Source organism: Salvia hispanica, chromosome 2, assembly GCF_023119035.1.
Source record: "Salvia hispanica cultivar TCC Black 2014 chromosome 2, UniMelb_Shisp_WGS_1.0, whole genome shotgun sequence".
Classification (NCBI taxonomy): domain Eukaryota; kingdom Viridiplantae; phylum Streptophyta; class Magnoliopsida; order Lamiales; family Lamiaceae; genus Salvia; species Salvia hispanica.
This window is the reverse complement of record NC_062966.1, coordinates 14,183,262-14,192,585: the sequence shown is the minus strand read 5'-3', so window position 1 is coordinate 14,192,585 and position 9,324 is coordinate 14,183,262. Positions and strand designations below refer to the sequence as shown.

Genomic DNA, 9,324 nt, shown 5'->3' with positions numbered 1-9,324 from the left:
TTATATACTACTTCATACCAAATTTATTAACTTGAATATGTTAGTATGATTGAGTTTGCAGCTTGACTCCAAAGTTATGTTTGGCTATATACCACGTGTCTATTTTGAGGCAATTCACTATCACCAACTAAAAACTTAATTGATTCCATTTTATTTGGTTAAGGGTTAATTAATTATAGTTTAGAACTCATACTAAAAAAATAGTTTCTAGCCTAATTTTCAATAAATTTAGTTTATAGCCCTAATTTTCTCTTATGTTTCATATAGTTCGAACTTTGAGAAATTTGTTTAATTATTGCCATAATCACGTTGCAAAATGTGACTATCATTGATCTTTGTCAAATTTATAGTATATGAAACGACATTCAATCTTCATGAAACCAGAGGTCAGGTCACTTAACCATTGATGGTCGAAATCACACTTGAAACTTGAAAATTATTCAATAGTGTCAACTTTCTATGAGGACGTGATAGCTGCCGATGGAGATTTCCTTCGATGTATATTGCATTAGGCAATAGTTGATCGTCGTTTCATGTCATATTTTGTCAAATGATAAGGGTTGCCACGATTTTGTAATGGTTGTAGATATAACTAGACAGTTTTCCAATGTTCAGGCAGTATAAAAATAGAGCTGAGAGTACTAGTAGCATTTAAATTCAAATACTATAGTCCGATTCTAGTTTAACAGATAGATTGGTGACACATAATAGTAGGTTAAGAGCAGGTGTTGTGTTTGATTGATGGATATTTGATGAGAATGGTACGTTGAAGGCACCGCAGAAGGTGTCAACGGCTTACCAGCAGCGGGGATGGCAAGCCACAGACTGAGAGCAAATTGCTGCAGAGTCAAACAAGAAAAATAGCGATGGCAATTCAGTGTTCAAGAACTGAAATTCGTTGGAAAAACATGCGACAAACAACAGATTGATTCGAGTCTTAAAGGCACAAACTCATAACAGGCCCTTAGAGAGAACTGACAATAGATGATTACGAAGCTAAGACACTATTAAAAGGGTTTAGGGGAAAAACACCAAGACTTGCACATACAGTATATGTAGGGCATGGAAACATAAGAATCCAGGGAAAAATGTATAGATCCTAAGCAAACAATTTTAGGTGTTACAAGATAATGGATGATAATTGAATCCATAGTACGTTGAAACAAAGAACAGAATACAAGAGAGAAGGTTGCCAACAAAAATAATTAACTCAAACTCTGAAACCCTGCTGTTTCTTTTTCCTCTTGCTCTTTCAAACTTTCTTCCCTTAGCTCGCACATAAGGCTTAGTGTGGCTGTGGGGAACACCAGGAGCCAGACCAAAGTGCTTCACACTTCACAGCTTCACGAGCTTTAGGAGAACCTCTCAGGAGTACCTGTAATGCAAAAGCATCGTTTAGCTGGTATTACAAAGTTGAAATGAAGATCATGTATATCAAATTTATAAATAGGGATGAATCAACAAATAACAAAAAACATGGCTTTTCATGGAAAAACAAAACCCTAGACATCTATGGAACGATCTAGGGTTCTATTCAATCATTGGCATTAAAACTATCTTTTTCTAATAGGTGTTCATCTCAAAATCATATCGCTCTCCTATAACAGAGATTCTTCTCATCTGGTTGTTAAAGATACAATGGAACAAAATTTCTAGAAAGTAGTTTGTCTGCTGTAACTACTGAGAAGTTAAATACGGAGTAGGTACTTTTATTTGGCATTTCAGAGATAAACTATGTGATGTCAAAAACCATTACTCCAAAAATGCATGCAATACTCTCTTTAGCTTTCAAACATTTATATATTATCAATTCAATTAGGCATACAAAACTAGCACATGATTTAACTTGGTACACTGTTTTCAACATGTTACATTGGTACGTCATCAAATTCATAAGAGTCAAAAGAGTAAAACAAATACATAACGAATAGTACTAGTACATCATCCCACACCTCATACACATAGAATAATGAAACCTAGTGCCAATAGATAACTAAATTGACTCTCAAATACCACATATTGGTTTTGTCACCATAACACTATTTCACACTATTGGGCAACAATTCATTTTCAGCTTATAATGCGGAGTAGTAATATTTTACAGAGTCCTTTGTAGTATTAGATTTTTCCAACAGTACAGATTTCCCACTGATTCTCAAAGATTACTTTTTTCCTAACTGAATATCAAACCAAATTAAAAACACCAACACAAGTAATAAAATAACAAAACTTAAAAGGCTAATACATAAACATAATAAAAAAGCGACTACCTTGGTCTTCATGAGCTGTGCGAGCCGAGAGAGTGAAAGCGGAGCTTTGTTGACCCTGCTCATGATCAAACGCTTCAATACCACCGCATTGAATCGGCTCGCGGTCCTCCTCACAAGAAACCGGTACAACTATCACATCCAAAATTCCCCAATCAGATCCATCATACAATAAAATCTCTGGTGAGAAGGAGAGAGAGAAACCTTGACGAGAAGTTTGAGGTAAATGTCATTGGATTTAGGCGCGGTGCGCTTGGTCTTCTTGTTCTTGCCCCCGGCTTCCAAATCAATACCCTAGACATAACATAAACAAACAGTTAGAGAAAACTGGTAAGGCGGAATCACGTAATAAATGAAGCTTGAAACGGAGATCGACGGCACACCATGGCTGGAGCTAGTTCCGCAACACCGGTTGGAAATGGGGATAAATTGTGGAAGAGGCACAAAACTAGGGTTTATAGTCCATATTTATGTGAGATTGAATATGGGTCAGGATTTAATCCAACTACAATTTTAAATTTTAGACTTAAAAAATTTAATCATAACTACAATTTGTATGCTTTAGAGTTGGCCAAACTGATGAAGTGCGCTCAAAAAATCGAGAGTCGAGTGGTGGCCCAATCAAGAAAAGAGCTCGTGGTAAAGTTAGAACTGATTGTAAGGCAAAGATTTCCATTGTGAATCAACAAATTGTGAATCAACTACAATATTCACTGAAGGCCATAATCATGGACTTTCTACTCGCTCAAAGGTGCATTTACTCCGATCGCACCGTAGTATCTCTGTTGCGAAGAGAGTGCTGACACAACAATTTTCAGAAGCTAATATACCGACTTGTCAGCAAATGCAACTACTGGAGATACAACATGGGGGCTTGAAAGTGTAGGTTGCACTGGAAGATATATCATGAATCTCGAGAGAGATATGAGGGATGAACAAAAGGGGATCGATGCCGAAACTTTGGTAGAATTCTTCACATCTGAAAAGGAGAAAAATTCATCATTTTTCTTTAATTACGAGACAAATTCAGATAATAGGTTCAGAAGATGTTTTTGGACTGATCATAAATCAAGGAGTGCTTATAGTGTATTCGGTGATGTTGTTGTGTTTGATTCAACCTATAACACTAATAAGTACGGAATTATTTTTACACCATTCGTAGGAGTAAATCATCATCATCAAACAATTGTTTTTGGTCGTGGATTTCTAAGTGATGAGAAGACAAATCATATTTGTGGCTGCTTAATAAGTGATAAGGCTCGTTTCATGCATCGGTTTAAGGTTAAAATTCTGTGCATTTGGGGCGCTAATGTGCGTTTATGAGTTCAGGTGCGTAGTAAATCTGCCGGACCCAGGAGTTGCTGTTACCTGACCTGGCAGATGCAAAAGTGATGGAATTGAAGTAAAAATCAGACGTCGTCGTTCGGACGTGGGAGAATCAAAAGTTGGCGACAGGAGCAGAATGGAGCGAGAGTAGATTATTTTAAAGAGTCTTACTCAAGGGCAAGAGGGTAAAATCACCAGAGGGATACCCTAGAGATCAGAGCCTCACATATATAAGGAGCTCAACCTTGAAGAACAAAAAAAGATCGGTGAACAGCCACTTCTACACTTTCCTAGCTCTAGCTCTAGTTCCACACTAAAAAAATTTATTTCCTCTGCTGCGCACTTGGACATGGAGGATTCTGGCCACCGTGGTTCTCATCGTTATTATCGTTATTTTGCTGTGTAACACCGCCTTGTGAAGGCGAAGAAACAATGTTACTTGCTTTTGTTTAGTACTTTGTGGTTTTTAAGTTCGTAACTCTAGTTTCTGACTTTGATCTACTGGATTCAGACCCATTTCTAGTTATTATGGAAGTTTATGTTTGCTTTTGTTGGATCTCGCTGAGTTAATCTTATTTCTTGCATTTACTTTTGTTCTTTGTTTGTTGTTGGATGTTTGGAGCTGAGATCTGTTGGTTTGTTGTTGGAGGTTGGGGATTTGCATATGGAGATGTTTGGATTTGTTGAATCTTAGTGTTTTGGAGTTGAAGTTTCGCATATTTGGTACTTGATGTTTACGTTGTGCATGAGTATGGCTATTTAATTTCTGTTTCTGCATCCTTTAGGTCCAGTAGCGTAGATCTGTTAGTTTACGCTTTAATTTCTTGTTTTAAGTTTAGATCTAAAGTTTGCTCTGTTTTCATGGTGTTTAATACTCTGTTTTATCTGCTATTCTCGTCTGATTCCCGAAGAAGATGAAGTTGTTGGTAGTTAGAACCAGATCTGCTTTATGTCAATACTTTTCTGCATGTACTTTACTTTTTCTGCATATCCTCCAGACCTTGTCAGTACAATCTGTTTTGTCTCTTTTACTTTTCTGCATGCTTTTCCAGACCCTGGTAGTTTAGGGAAACTTATCTCTACTTTTCGCTTTATGCTTGTCTGTCCAAATTAGGAATGTCCGTCTAGTTAAGTTTACTCCAGTTGTCTTAGAACTTTAAAATATCTCGTTTCTCTAAAGTCATGCATGTTCCGTACGTTCTCAATTCTTAGACCCAGTAGGTAGAGTAAAGATTTTTTCTCTCTCTCAGACCCAATAGTTTTAAGTTCTCGACGCACAAAATTGCGTGGCAGCAGCCAACCCCCCTTTTTTTCAAAACATCCTCAAATGCAGTTTCGTAACACCTTCGTCCTCGTGGGATCGATCCTTTACTTCCCTGTGCTAAGTTGTAGTATAGTGGGTTGAGGTTTTTGAAGGGACAGAGTGCACCCAACGACCCCTTTCTGATAGTTTCATGATCTTCTAGCCTCTGAAGTCTAGTCGAATCCTCTGGACCGGTTAAATCGAGTGATATCACATATAGCACAAACCTGCACTGCACTTCTAGGACCTGTCAAAATGGCGCCGTTGCCGGGGAAAGCATGGTGTTATTTGCTGGGATGTTATTAAATGTGCTGACTTAAAGCAAAATAGTTGGATATTGTTGATATATGAATTGCGGCATAAGTGGGTTCTAGCATACTTTAGTCATGCATTTTTTGCTGGGATGTCAAGTAGTCAAAGATCTGAGAGTTCGCATTCATTTTTCAAAAAGTATGTCTCTCACAAGAACTCATTGATGGATTTTATCACTCGATTCAATCGGGCACTAAGACACCAAAGACACAATGAGTTAGTTGTTGATCATATTGACATGAATGAGCATCCCAAAATCAAAACACATTGGCCGATGGAAACACAAATGGTTAAAGTGTACACGAAGAAAAAATGGACGGAGTTTCAAGATGAAATGAGTTAAAGTCATGGTTGCTTTGTGGAGCATGCCTCTACAAGAGATGATATCACGATTTACAATGTGGTAAGTTGAAAGAGCTAAAGGGAGTGTGACTGTATGTATGTATGTAATAATAGTCAGACTTCTCAGATCCAGAGAATCCAATAGATCACGGGGTCTAGGAACTCAGAGAACTGTTGAAACCATCAATCGTTGGGCACACAATCTTCCCCTGCTTTTCAAAACCCCCAACCCAAAGTACTAACAACTAGTATAAGGAAGTAGGGATCGAATCCCACAAAGATGGACGCGTAAGAGAACATGCAAGAGATTTGGACACTGGGTTTGGCTGCTGCCACACATTTTTTTGGGTTGAGACTTAACTACTAGACTCGGGAAATGCAAATGATCTATTCTAACAGCTAAACCTAGGCAAATATAACGGAAACATGCATGACGAAAACAAGACGTAAACAGGATAATACTCCAGCGATGAAATTTTACCAGAACTAGTGAGTAACTTTTCCTAAAGCGCCTAGACAGATGAATAACAGATCGTGGGGACCATTTTTCCAAAACAGCAAGGTACGAATGAAAAACTGCAAAATAACTAAGTAAGGGTTCAACTAACAACTAGCTTCATCTTCTCCAACAATCCTCGATCACAAATTACAGAAAACAGAGCAAACAACGAATTGAAACAGAGCAAGCTGAATTAAACCATCAGATTACGATTAACTAAGGAAATTGAACAATTCTACTACTAATCGACGAAGTAAAAGAGAGAACAAAACTAAACATCCAAAACCATGCAGAAATATAACAGATCTAAGCATCGGACGCTTCATCCGCTCTGGATCCAAGCCATCCACAACAGACAACAACCATTCTCATCTCCGATTACAACAATCCAACCAAGTTTCACCCGATCAACCACAATTCAACACCATTCAACTCAAACAACTCAGATCAAGTGTGGAAAGCATCCAAAGTGAAACAAGAAGCAACGTAAACATGAAACGAAAACATAACAGAGATTTCCATAGCTAAACAAGTGCGATTTCAACAAATTTTCAACAAAATAAGGCCGAGCTTCGAACAGCGAAGACTCGGGAAATTCAGAAACAGAAATTAAAGACAGAAAGCTTTAAATTGTATCTTCGCCTCGCTTAGAGACGATGTTGCACAAACCGATTATCAAACCATGAACCGAACCCCAAATTTGGTACCCCGTGATGTGTGTGTGTAGAGTGTGAGAGAATGAGCTAAAAGCTAAAAGATCTATATGGAGCGCGTTTCGCGTGCTCTTATTTATAAGGATGGAGTTGAGCTTCTAGATCCTTCCTTGAATTCTCCATTCTGCCCTTTGTCTAAGATGCTCCTCCGTCTGGTGAATTTCCTTCTTTCTGCTCACTTTCTCTGCCAGATTCCTTCTCCAGGCAATCTTCTTCTTTCTTCCTGGATCTGGCATTTTTCTCTATACACTTGGCTTACAAAACCTTGTTAGACCCAAGAAATTACAGAATTTAACCATATAACCAATGCATGAAATTAGCCTTATCATAAGTTTTCAACGTTGTTCTTCCTCAAAACCAAGGCTACTCATGCATGATAGACAAAGAGATCATATATCTTGTAGTTGTGGAAAATTCGAGTTTGATGGCATTCCGTGCAGACACATGCTAGCTTTCTTTCGGATTAGCCAAATATTTGAACTACCCGAGAAGTATATACTCAAAAGATGGAGGCAAGAAGCAAAGATTGATTATGCATCCTTGACTGATGAGGGGATAAAGTTTTTGGATGAACAACATGATTCCTTGCATGGAAAAATCAAAGAGATGGGTGGTGCATTGGTGCTAGTTCAACAACTGTTCCCAGTAGTCAAACAAGGAAGAGCTCAGATATAAATATTGGCGATCCTTCTAATATAAGAACAAAAGGATGCGGTAAGAGAATGTTATCGTCAAAAGAGAAGTCAACTTTAAAGGCTAGAGCTTGTCATGGATGTGGGCTAAGTGGAGTATCACATGACAAACGTAATTGCCAAAAACTGCATGACTGGTACGTGAATAACTATTGAATTTTATCATTTATATTTTATGGTTGTTTTAGTATTCAATCAATTTAACTTTACTATTTTCCTCTTATCTTCAAATTTCAGATTAATGGCACACGATAGTTACAGTGGCGATGATTTTGCAAACGAAAATGACTGATCTCCATAGTTAGTGAAATTATTTTTTATGTTGTTTTTGTATTGCTGCTAAGATAATATGAGAGTAAATCTTAGGGCTGGGTAAATATACTGAAAAAATGGTATATCGATCGTATCGTATTGAAAAATATCAAAAATATTGAATTTCGGTATCTGCGAAACTTCGATGCGATGCAATCGTGTCGAAAGTTTCGGTATGATAGCGATATGAATTTTCTTATGCAGCGATATATCGTTTTTGTTTCGAATATACAATATATATCGATATTATCTTATAGCGAAATATATCGAAAATCAATATGTATCGATAATTCGATACATATCATTTATACCGCGATGATGATGATGGTAATAATAATAATAATAATAATATAATTTATTTTTTTAAAGATTTAAAGTTTAAACCATAAATATATCCATATAACTTAATTATATATTTTTTTATTATGAAGATGTGGACAATATTTATTTTATTGTGTTAAAATTTTATTAATTTTGTTATTTTTTCAGTTTTGAAATTATATTTTTTGGTATACAGTATTAGAAATGGTATAAAATTTTGGTATATCGTGCAGAAATATCGATATCTTGTTGAGCAGTATCTGCAAAGTTTGAGGTACGATATCACAAAGTGCAAACATTAACGGTATAGTTTTTTCCATACCGAAATTTCGGTATACTGAAAATTCGGTATATCGAAACTTTCGAAATAAGTACATCTACATTTTTTATAAGAGTAATCATTTATTTTTCATCTTCTTTATGCATTAAATTTGGTTTTATGAGATTGGTCATTTATTTAGTGTTATTTTTATGGACAAAACATGTACAATAATTGAACTGAAATAGGTACTTGTGAACAAAACACACATAATAAAGAATAGACAGTTGAATAATTAGCAGTATTTTTCAACAACTTCAAAGCTAATGAATGGAGTACTAAATTGAGATCTATTTTATTTGATCAGAAACTTATAACGAAAATTAGATTTCTTTAATGATTATGCATCAACAATAATTCAGTTATTATTAGTCACTTATATCAGGAGTAATCAACCAGCCGATATAGGTAGTCTGCTTTTGGAAGCTGAGCATCCATTCCATGCCTAATCTTCAATATCAGTTATAATAGTATGAACTATTCATATCACCTAATAATTCTGCATATTTGGAAGAAAGGTATAAAATCAAAACATCAACCACTAAAACATGAGCCAGTGACATATTAGTCTATAACAAAACCCAAATCTTATTCTGATCAATCAAACTTTCATCATATTGGGGACGATCATGATAATTGTGCCAAAAAAAAATTTAAAATCAATTATTCAAAAGTTCAAATAAAATATGAGTATCTCAATATTCAAAAAGTCACAAAAAATTTGACAAGTGCATATGTTCTTGTTTTTTGCTACACTGATGCAACAAATTTTAGTGTCTAAGTTAATCAGAAGAAGAGAAATTATTATGATTCACTACATCTCTTCTAGTTTCATCTTCCAAGACTATATTCTTGAAAAATTACACCAAACATAAAATCCACCCCAACCGCACTCCCCTTCTTCCTTTTCATTAAATT

The 9,324-nt window shown here is 36.0% G+C and overlaps 1 pseudogene; it reads right to left on the bottom strand.

Annotated features, from left to right (window-relative positions):
- Positions 1-1,077: 1,077 nt before the first annotated feature.
- On the bottom strand, positions 1,078-2,737 carry LOC125206330 (annotated as a pseudogene).
- Positions 2,738-9,324: the final 6,587 nt, after the last annotated feature.